The sequence below is a fragment of the Narcine bancroftii genome, chromosome 1 (genome assembly GCF_036971445.1).
Source record: "Narcine bancroftii isolate sNarBan1 chromosome 1, sNarBan1.hap1, whole genome shotgun sequence".
NCBI lineage: Eukaryota > Metazoa > Chordata > Chondrichthyes > Torpediniformes > Narcinidae > Narcine > Narcine bancroftii.
Window position 1 is genome coordinate 449,631,558 of NC_091469.1, and position 11,853 is coordinate 449,643,410.

General features: G+C 48.7%; 1 protein-coding gene across 1 annotated transcript in view; it reads right to left on the reverse strand.

Moving 5' to 3' along the window:
- The window catches only part of LOC138751773 (patched domain-containing protein 3-like), a 42,190-nt gene extending 32,567 nt beyond the window's left edge, over positions 1-9,623 (reverse strand). Inside the window, exon 1 of the mRNA XM_069914542.1 lies at positions 9,509-9,623. The gene's annotated coding sequence lies outside the window, so the exon portion shown is untranslated. The remainder of the gene's footprint in view (positions 1-9,508) is intronic.
- Positions 9,624-11,853: the final 2,230 nt, after the last annotated feature.

Consider the following 11,853-nt stretch of genomic DNA (forward strand, 5'->3'; position numbering starts at 1 on the left):
GACCAACACAGGGATGCTGTCCATCTCTTGTAAATAAAAGCCTTCAGTCTTTGTGTAATTAAAGGTGCTTCAGTTTTATTTACATGAATTTTTTTGAAAACATGGACAAGTGCATGAAGTTGAATCGCCTGGAAATCGACCCGAGAGAACCTGAGGCAGCCAACAAGTTCGTGCTCTGGCGCCGCTGCGTCAAAAAGTTCCTCATAGCTTCCACAACTATCCAGGATGACGAGGACATGCTCCATCTGCTGTACTCATACATCAGGCAACGTGTCTACCAAATGGTCTGGGACTGCCAGACATATGGAGCCGTATTGGACATCCTGAAGGACCAATGTAAAGTTCAGGTGAACGAGATCTATGCGCGACACGTTCTGCACTCACGCAGGCAGTAACTGGGGGAAACCATCAATGACTTCATCAGAGCTCTGCAGGAGTTCACAAGGAACTGCAACCGCCAGGCTGTGAGTGCACAACAGCACACACAGCTGCTGATCAGAGACGCCAGCGTAACAGGCATCCACTCCAACCATGTGAGACAACTGAGCTACCTAAAACCATCGAACTGGCTAACACTGTCGAGGTAGCCACCCAAAATGCAGAATCATTCTCCAGTGAACATGCGCTGCCTCGTGGGGAACATGGGGCTACCATCTTGGGAGGTGGGATCTCAGGCCTCCTCCTGCTCTGAACTGACCTCCAGAAGTGTTACTTCTGTTGGCAGACTAGGCACCCAAGGACATGCTGCCCTGCTAAGGATGCCGTCTGCTCCAACTATGGGAAGAAAGGACACTTCACAAAGGTCTGTAAGTCCAAACCAATCCTGAGTTCCAGCAGTGCCGCGTGGAGCGGGGGCAAGCTATCTTTGATGTCGTCACATCTGCCACCACTTCTGGGGACCTGGGACACCCACGCCACAGAGAACAACGCCTGTGATGATATTACTTCCGCCTTCTTCCCCTTCTCTTCTGGCAAACTATGATGGGGACACATGCATGCCGTGGGGGCTGCCATCTTGGGCGCCATCTTACTGGACCACTGGCAGCCAATGGAACTCCTCAGATGACGAATTGATGCTGGCATCAGTAACCCTAAATCAGGATAGACTCCATTAACTCTCTAGGACCATGATGGACATCCAGGTAAATGGCCACCCCACCACTTGCCAATTTGACAGTGAAAGCACTCAAACCTTCATTCGCCCAGACCCTGTACAGCACTATTCCCTCGGGATGAAGCCCACGAGCCACTGGATCTCCATGGTGTCCAAATCTCACTCAACAGAGATACATGGCAGTTGCACAGTAACATTAACAGTCCGGGGCATGGGAAACTGGGATTTTACAGTCCTGGTACTGCCACACCTCTGTGCACATGTCCTACTGGGATTAGACTTCCAGTGTAACAGGAAGAGCGTCACCATGGAGTACGATGGGCCCCACCCTCCCCTCACGGGCGTCAATAAGCACTTTTTAAACCACCTGCCCTCCTCTCACCAGATGGCCAACCATCAGCCCTAAACTCATTCACCGCATCTGACATGCAGTCTCTCCACACTCTGGATCTCTCCCCCACCCCTGTTCACCAATCTCACCCCCAACTGTAACCCCGTCGCCACTAAAAGTCGGTGATATAGCACTGGGGACAGAGTATTTATTGTCAGAAGTGAGACATCTCCTCGCTGAGGGGATGAGAGAACAGAGTTTGAGCCCCTGGAGAGCCCAGTTAATGGTGATGAAGAGTGGGGAGAAACACCAGATGGTCATCAATTACTCCCAGATCAATAGGTTCGCCCGAATGGATGCATACCCCTGCCTCGCATAGCTGACATGGTGAACCAGATTACACAGTACAAGGTTTTCTCCACCATAGACTTTAAGTCCGCCTACGACCACCTCTCCATTTGCCCGGAAGATCACAGTATACCGACTTTGAGGCAGATGGCTGGCTTTACCACTTCCTGAGGGTCTCCTTTAGAGTCACGAAGGGAGTTTCAGTCTTTCAGAGGGAAATGGATCAGATGGTGAATGAACACAGGCTGCAGCCACTTTCCCATACCTCAACAATGTCACCATCGTGGCCACGACCAGCAGGACCATGATAGGAACCTCGAGAAATTCCTCCACACCACAAAATGCCTAAATCTGATATACAACACAAGGAAGTGTGTCTTCAGCACACGTCGCCTGGCTATACTAGGTTGAATGTGGAGAATGGAGTCATCAGCCCCAACCCCGACTGCACACACCCCCTTGTTAGAACTCCCACTCCCCCACTGCCTCAAGGCCTTGAAAAAGTGCCTGGGGTTCTTCCTCTTATTACGCTCAGTGAGTCCTCAGCCATACAGAGAAGACCTGACCCCTCATCAGGGCCACCATTTTCCCCATCGGCAGAAGTCCACGAGGCATTCAACCGTAACAAAGCTGACATCACAATGCAGTGGACAAATCCATCCTGTTCCAGGTGGAGAGCAATGCATCCAACTTTGGCCTGGCCGCCACATCCGGCACTCCTCCATTGAGAAAGAGGCCCAGGCTATCATTGAAGCAGTACGGCACTGGAGATATTATCTTGCCGTTAAGAATTTTACCGTGCTGACTGATCAACGGGCAGTCATCTTCATGTTCAACAACCAGCAGTGAGGTAAAATCAAAAATGACAAAATCCTGAGATGGAGAATTGAGTTCTCCACCTATAATTACTACATACTATACCAGCCCGGAAAGCTCAACAAGCCCTCGGACACCCTGTCTCAGGGGACTTGTGCCAGTGCACAGATGGACTGCCTGCAGGCACTGCACAATAACCTCTGCCACTCCAGGATCATCCGTTTTATTCCCGTAATCTCCCCTACTCCATTGAGGACATAGGACACTGACCAGAAATTGTCAGGTCTATGCAGAGTGCAAACCACGCTTCTACCCAATTGGTCACACTTGATCAAGGCCACTCACCCCTTTGAACGTCTAAGCATGGACTTAGAAGGACCCCTACTCTCCACGAACCGCAACATGTACTTCATCAACATCATCAATGAGTACTCGCGGTTCCTCTTTGCCATCCTCTGCCCAGATAAGACTGCAGCCATCATAAAGGCTCTAAACAATCTGTTCACCATTTTCAGCGACGATCTGCGTCAATGTTTGCTGTCCAAGGGCCTTGCCTCAAGCTAGACCACCAGCTATAATCCCAAAGGGAATGGCCAGGTAGAGTGGGAGAACAGCATGGTCTGGAAGGCAGTACTACTGGCCTTATTAAAGTCCAAGGGTCTCCCCATTCCCCCACTGGCAAAAAGTTCTCCCAGAAGCGCTCCACGCGATCTGGTCCCTCATGTGTATGGCCATCAATGAGACATTGATGAGAGGCTGTTTACATTCCCCAGGAGATCGGCATCAGGAACCACCTTCCTGGCTGATGTTCCCAGGACCAGTACTACTCTGTAGGCACACAAGAGTGTCCAGCTGCTTCACACAAATCCGCAGAATACCTACATGGCATTCCTGGTGTGGTGGTATGTTATTACATCACTAGGTCACCAGGTGGCTCTCCTGGTGACCTTGCACATATAAACCAGTGGAGACCTATCTCCTCCTTATTCTGGCATAGGCTTGCACAGAGGCAAGCCCTTAAGACCTAGCTATATATATTAGTCTATTAAAACTAGCGTTTTACCTGCATTCTGATGTTAGTCACCATCAATTTAATAGACTAATATATTTCCAGAATGGATGCCCCATCAGCCCTCGAGAGAGAGAGAGAGAGAGAGAGAGAGAGAGAGAGAGAGAGAGAGAGAGAGAGAGAGACTCACCCAGTGGTTGTGGTGGACTATGGAGGGGGCAGAAACATCCCAGAGTAGGTAATGAGCGGCCGAGAGCCTTGCCTGTTAACTAACTCACCAGGACCAGAACCAGCCATGCAGCCCACAAGGTTCCTGGTGTATGACCAAGATTCGCGCCAAGCGCAGGTGGAAGGCGTGCCGAAAGTTGCCCTACCAATCGTGATTTACCTGCAGGACTGTGGGAGCGGACTACTATCCCAGAGCCACCACCAACTGTCCCTGATTCCCCGGAGAAGACCCATGTATCCGCAGGACCAGGAGACCATGTGGGAGAGGGATCAGGACCAGTACACGCCCACCCCCCAGCTACTGAACCACAGGCTGAGGTTCAGCCAAGTACTGAGGCCCAACAGGCTAGAGCTGTATCCCAGAACCCCCGGAGTGAGCATGCACTTCAGCCAGTGGCAGAGATGCTTTTTAAATTAGACAGGGGTGGAAGGAACGTCAGAGGAGGAGATGCTGATGCTACTGTTAGCTCAGCTGGGGGATTGCCTGTACTCATTAATACAGGACGTTAAGTCATATCAAGAAGCAATGACACTATAAAAGAGGGCACAGTTAGCTGCACTCCAGGCATCGGCTTATGACCAGGTCACAGCAGGCAGGGGAGTCTGTTAGAGACTTCATACTTGTGCTGAAAGATTTAGCGAGGACCTGTACCTTTAAAGCAGTATCAGCCCAAGAGTATGCAGATGACCTGGTAAGGGACAGAATCGTGGCTGGTGTCAGATCGATGGAAATAAGACAAAGGCTGCTGGAAAAGGGGATAGTTAGGCTTGAAGAGGCAGAAACTATTGCGGAGGCTCTGGAGGACTCTAGGAGGGAACTAGAGGAGTACTCAGAACTGGACTCGTTAGCCCCTCACAGAGAGAGATGAACGGATGATCAAGGGGAGTAGCACCAGTGGAGCTCCCCGTGCCCTTTCTGCAGGCAGCTAAAGCACCCCAGAGCTCACTGCCCGGCTAGGGAGAAGGACTGTTTGAGGTGTGGAAAGAAGGGGCATTATGCAAAAGTCTGCTGAAGCCTCAAGGCTCCTGTCAAAGCCCCCCCCCCCCCCCCACAGGCAAGCAGAAGCAGAGTGCCATGTGCTGTTGGCCATCTTGGGAAAGGGATGCTGGACAGAGGACATTGCAACTGGTTGACAAATACGATGCCAAATGCTACTATGACCAAGATGCAGACTCCTACCAGAACAGAGGATGTCCCATGCTGGCCTCACTGTGATTGAACCAGGTGAGTCCACACGATTTATCAGATGCAACCGTTAGTATTAAGATTAACGGGTCGACTGTAAATTGTTTAGTGGATAGTGGGATTACGGAGAGTTTCATAGACCAGGAGCTAGTAGAACACCTTGCGTTAAAAACGTACCCGAGTGACCACCAAATCTTATTGGCGTCTAACAAATATGTAACGAAGGCCAAACATTTCTTCAGGGTCACACTGGAGATACAGGGTACGGAGTATGAGGGGTTTAATTTGCTGGTGCTCCCGCGCCTCTGTGCACCATTACTGCTGGGGCTGGACTTTCAGTGCCAGCTGAAAAGCATCACAATGGTGCATGATGGGCCGATCCCCCCACTATTCCTTAGAAATAGACGACACTGTAACCTTACGGCCCTGAATATAGAACCACCCCCGTTATTCACACACCTCACTCCCGACTGCACCCCAGTGACCACCAAGAGCAGGAGGAACAGCCCGAAAGACAGGGAGTTCATTAGAGCAGAAGTCCGCAGACTCCTGAAGGAGGGCATAATAGAGAAGAGCTCCAGACCCTGGAGAGCACAAGTTGTTGTAGTGAAGTCTGGGGAAAAGAGGAGCATGGTTGTGGACTATAGTCAGACGATCAATAAATTTACGCAGCTGGATACCTACCCGCTTCCACATATTGCGGACATGGTAAACAGCATTGCTCAGTACAAAGTCTTCTCCACCATTGAGCTCAAGGTAGCGTACCACCAGTTGCCCATTAGGGAGAGCGACCAGATATACATGGCGTTCGAGGCGGACAGCAGGCTGTACACAGTTACTCTGCCTCCCCTTTGACATCACCAATGGGGTATCCCTGTTCCAGCGGGAGATGTACTGCATAGTGGACGAGTACCACTTACAGATGGTGTTCCCATACCTGGACAATGTTACAATTTGCAGCCACTCTCAAGCTGACCATGACATTAACCTTCAACATTTTGTTCAGGCAGCAGAGGACCACAATCTAACGTATAATGAGGATACATGAGTCTTCAGCACTAGGAAGCTGGCTATTCTGGACTACATGGTGCAGAACGGGGACATTAAAGAGATGTTTGGGGCTCCCAACTACGCCGACAGGGCCTGCCCACTTATAAAAGCCTCAACTTTTCCTTTCAGCCCAGCAGCTACCAAAGCCTTCACGGAGATTAGGGATCTGATTGTGAAAGCAACCCTGCGATCCATAGATGAGACGGTCCCTTTTCAGGTAGAGACCGATGCCTCAGATGTAGCGTTGGCTGCCACCCTGAACCAGGAAGGGGGGGACCAGTGGCTTTTTTCTTGTGGACCCTATAGGGGTCCGAGGTAAGACACTCGGCAGTGGAGAAGGAGGCCCAAACCATCGTGGAAGCAGTGAGACACTGGAGGCACTTTCTGGCCTGTAAATACTTCATCCTTGTCACAGACCAACGATCCGTGGCATTCATCTTCGATAACCAGAACATGGGGAAGATAAAAAATGATAAGATCGTGCGCTGGAGGATGGAATTGTTTACTTATAGCTATGACATTCTATACCACCCAGGGAGGCTTAACGAGCCCCCCAGATGCACTGTCCCTACGGAGCAGCACGACGAGCACTGTGCGGCCCTTAACCATATGTCTCAGCTGCTGAACTTGCACAATGACCTGGACCACCTGGAAGATGCTAGGCTTTTCCACTTTATAAGGGCTCAAAACCTCCTATTCTCAGTAGAGGAGGTACGGATGGTAAGCAGGGGCTGCCCCATTTGTGCGGAGTGCCAACCGCAGTTCCACTGACCAGATAAAGCCACACTAATAAAAGCTACCAGGCCTTTTGAGCGACTCAGCCTCGACTTTAATGGCCCACTCCCTTCCTATGATAGGAACATTTATTTCTTCAATGCCATAGACGAATACTCACGGTTCCCCTTTGCTATCCCGTGTCCCGACATCTCTGCAGCCACGGTAATAAAGTGCCTGCAGACTATCTTCAGTTTGTGCGGGTACCTCAGCTACATACACATGGTTAGGAATGCTACCTTTATGAGCACCGAGATCCAGCAGTACCTGAGAGATAGGGGCATTGTGACCAGTCACACTACAAGCTATAACCCAGGGAAAACGGACAGGTAGAAAGGGAAAACATCATCCTCTGGAAAACGGTCCTGCTGACCCTAAAAGCAAAGGTCCTACCAGTGGCAAGGTGGCAAGATGTGTTACCGGAGGCCCTGCACTCCATATGCTCATTATTGTGTACTGCCACTAACATGACACCCCATGACCGTATGTTTTCTTTCTCAAGGAAAGCCACGACAGGCACGGTGCTGCCTAGATGGCTGATGACACCAGGACCAGAGCTCCTCTGGAAGCACTGCAAATGCCACAGGATGGACCCTCTGGTGGAGCCCGTGGAAGTGAAGCATGTGAACCCTCACTATGCATACGTGTGTTCGGGGACAGACGAGAAGGCTCGGTGGCCACCAGGGACCTCGCACCGGCAGGAAGCGTGGGCGGCGCAGGAGACCTGCAGACCTCTACGGATCAGCAGGACGGGACAGCGGATGATGCAGGAGAGTCACAGTCCCTGGCGGACCAGCAGGAATGCACCACAGATGACGCAGGAGGGTCACGGACCCCTACGGAGCAGCACGACGAGCACACCCCCAACGACCAGCACGCGGGCGGAAAGCCCTATGCCCCCACAACATATCCCCAGGGCCAGGACCCCCAGGCTCCGATACCCCCCCACCTCCCCTGCTCCAGCACCCCAAAGGTCCAGAAGGAAGAGGAAACCTTGTCAGATATTGGAATGTATGAATGTGTGGAAAGAAACAGAGAATGGAGTGGGGAGTCTCAATTTTTTTTAAGGCAGGGTGAATGTGGTGGTATGTTATTACACTACAAAGTCACTAGGTGGCTCTCCTGGTGACCTTGCATATATCAACTGGTGGAGACCCATCGCCCCTTTTTCTGGTCAAGACTTGCACAGAGGCAAGACCTCAAGACCTAGCTGTATATATTAGTCTATTAAAACTAGCATTTTACCTGCACTCTGCTTTGTGTGATTTGATGCTAGTCGCCATCACCTGGATGGATGCGAGGACACAGTATCTATCCGGGATCTGGCACTCATGGGAGCATCTGGACCCCACCCCCCAACCATCCCCCCCAGCTCTCCAGGGCCAACCTCCCCAACGTTCACCAGGCTGACAATCGACACACACACCCCCCCTCCACCCCCCTGACGCAGCCAAGCACTCCGACCAGGCCAACTAGGATGGACCAGCGGAAACTGGCAGAGACTACCATGGACCCCCGGACAGGGACTCACCAGTCACAATGCCAAGGAAGACCGTCAGACAAACTGAACTTACCCACATCACACTCCCCCCCCACCCCGGGATTTTCTTTTAAAAAGAGGGGGTAAATATGTTGAAATCACTATGGTATATATTTGCATGCCTTATATAAATGTCATAATATTTTTTGGTTGACCCTGCCCTCACTGGCCAGTTCGTGATTCCTCCACCTTTCTTCCCCATAAAGGCTGTCATGCCACAAGCCTGCCCCCAGTTTGAGTCCAGGTCAGTGCAAATAAAAGCCTTCAGTCTCGGCAACTTCAGTGCTTGTGTAATTGATCATGTATCAATAAAATGCACAAAATCATTTTCCTTTGTTGTCTTGTAAAGAGACACAAAGAAGTGTTACTAGACCAGCGCCATGAACAAATGAGAAAGGAAAGCAAAGGAAAAGGTCTCTTCAAAAGCACTGAGTGCCCAAGGATTCTGCCTCCTCTTCTTATGCTCCCACCTCTTACACCCCCGCAGCCATGTGGCCTCTCGGCCAGCCCAATGGTGAACTTGAGCTCAAGGCATCCAGATCACTCTCCTTGGCCTTTGGTTCTAAACCCCTGAAGTGATGAGGAAGCTATCAGCACCTGAGGCCCTTCAGGATCTCTGCTCACTATCAACATCCTCCTGAATCCTGAGCCTGATAACTGGTTCCCAGAAGCTAGTGGCCAGCTGCTCATGGTCTGTTTTCCATGCTGTACATCTCCAAAGCTCTATTAACACCATGCAGTGTAACTTTCCCACAATCAGAAGCTCAGGATCATGATACCTTTCCTCCAGTAAAGTGCTACCAGGAACTTAAAGTCATTAAGTGACTGACTTCCTCGTGATGTCTAACTGGGTTGTGGTTTACACTGAGTATTTGTCACCACAAAGCAACACCACAGCAGATGAATCAAAAAGTTGCCATTCCGTGTTTTTCAAAACGGTTATAACATATGAAAGATAATAACAAACACATAAATAATAATCTTTCATTGGCACGTGTACAATTCAAAGAGCTTTTCACCTATTTTAGGGATATGTGTAGATTAACAATATGGTTTCAACCTTACAGCAGCTTTGGCTAGAATTAAAATGTTAAAAATATATAAAAACATACCTGATAGATACAGACATATCCCATTTATATCCAACTGCAATTTGTGTAAAAATTTTCAGTGCTGCAAGATAAAAAAAAATCTTTCTTTCTCGAGAGGCACCAGCTGTGTGTGGTTTCACTGATGTAAAATGCAGTATCAGTGACATGTGACTGGCTACAGGGGAAGCAGACTCCAGGATAGGGCGGAACTCAAATCAACAGAGTGACCTATGAAATTTCTTTCCTGTCTGTTCTGTGCTCTGTGCATGTATACATTTGAAAATCCGATGGTTTTTAAACAAAACATAATTTAGAAGATTTCAGTATTACATTGTTCTTCTGAAATGTGACTTTGCATTCTATAAAATGGGCACACATCTCCACCATTTGCCAAATTGTTGTCTGCCTGACCCCTTGCTTCACCATTGGGAGAAGAATTTTCCAGTGGCCTTCTCCCCTTCTCTCATCTTAAAAAAGGGTCCCAAAACTTTGACAGTTCATTTCTCTCTATGGTTGGTTCCTGGCCTGCTGAGTCCCTCCAGCTCCTCTTCCTTCACCTGCATCTTTTTGACACATGCAGATGGCAAGACACAGCCGACTGGATGAGATTCTGGGAAGGAACAGGGTTTCTCGATCACTGCTGGTCATGAGCAGGGTGAAACAACAGCCCCTTGTACTTTCCACAGTCACTTTTCCACAGGCAGGTGATTACCGCATACTGTAAACTTATTTAAGATAGTCTGGACTTCACTGTTAATACTCCAGACAAAAAAGGTTAAATTAATTTCAAGTGGTAAGAAAGAGTGAACCAAATATGCTAATATTTAATACAGCCCAAGATTTCTTTGTTATCCTCAATAATAAAATGTGTTCTCACTTCTGATAGATAAATAACACATGAATGAGATCCAGTGAGAGGAGAAAACTATCCGATTCAATTGTAACATCCTATGAAATGTTGCACAGATTTTATGGAATTTGTGGTGAATCTTACAACACAGTGCTAGTGGCATACAGCATAGAAACCCTCCGTCCATGTTAACCATCAAGTACCAATCTATAAGAATACCATTTATTAACTCATTTCCATGAGAAACAAATCCACTCCCTCATAAATCCTTTCTCCATTAACATATTGGTGGCTCTTCTCTGCACCCTCTCCAGAGCACTCACATTCAATCCTCAGAAAACTCATCCCCAAATGGCAGGATGTGGGACTCAGCACCCAACCCCACCCCACCCCCACAACCCGCAACTGGGTCCTTTTGACTTACTGCCTAGTATACAGCATCAGTGAAGAAGGGTAGCAACATTTCCTGCATGATCACACTCCTGGAGAATGTGCACTCACCCACAATTGTATAACCATATAATGTTCCATCTCCTGATTCAAATTTGTCAATGACTTCAGAGGGGTAGGCTGGGTATCAAATAGTGAAGAGAGAAAATGCGGCAAGGAGATTGAAAGGCTTGTGGCATAGTGCCAAGATGATATCCTCTCTCTCAACATCAGTAAGACTAAGGAGATGATCACTGACATCAGGAAAAGGCTCAGAGACCATATGCTTGGGCTCATCACTGATGCTGAACTGGAAAGAGTAAATAGCTTCAAGTTTTTGGAAATACATTTTTAGGAGTAAAATTTCCAATCACCAGACCTTTTAATGTGGCAGTCAATAAAACTCACTAATGTATCTACTTTCTTAGAAGACTAAGGATGATCAATATGTCCCTTCAACTCGCTGGAGAGTTCACAGACATTTTCAATCTCTCATTGCTACAGTCAGAGGTTCCCAACTGCTTTAAAAGGGCATTAATCATCCCAGTACCCAAGAAGAGTAGTGTGAACTATCTCAACGACTATCGCCCAGAACCACTCATATCTATTGTGATGTGATGTTTTGAGAGATTGGTTATGGCCAAAATTAATTCATTCCTAAGTATAGACCTGGACCCATTGCAATTCGCCCACCACCACCACCACTATCACTTCACTTCACAGCAATTGCAATCTTACTGGCTTCTCCACTCAGCCCTGAATCACCTGGACAACAGCAACACATACATCAGGCCTACCCCTCTGAACAGTGCTGAGCCCACTGTTCTACTCTCTCTACACCCTTGACTGTGTGGCTAGGTATAATTCATAAGCGATCTACAAATTTGCCAGTTGACACCACGGTTGTTAGCAGAATCACAGGCAGCAATAAGGAAGCATACAGGAGTGAGATAGATCAGCTAGTTGACCGATATCACAACAACCTTGCACTCAATGTTAGCAAACTATTGAACTGAATGTGGACTTCAGAAGGGGGCAATCAGGAGAATACGAACCAGGTCTCCGAGGATCTATTCAGGGGCCATTA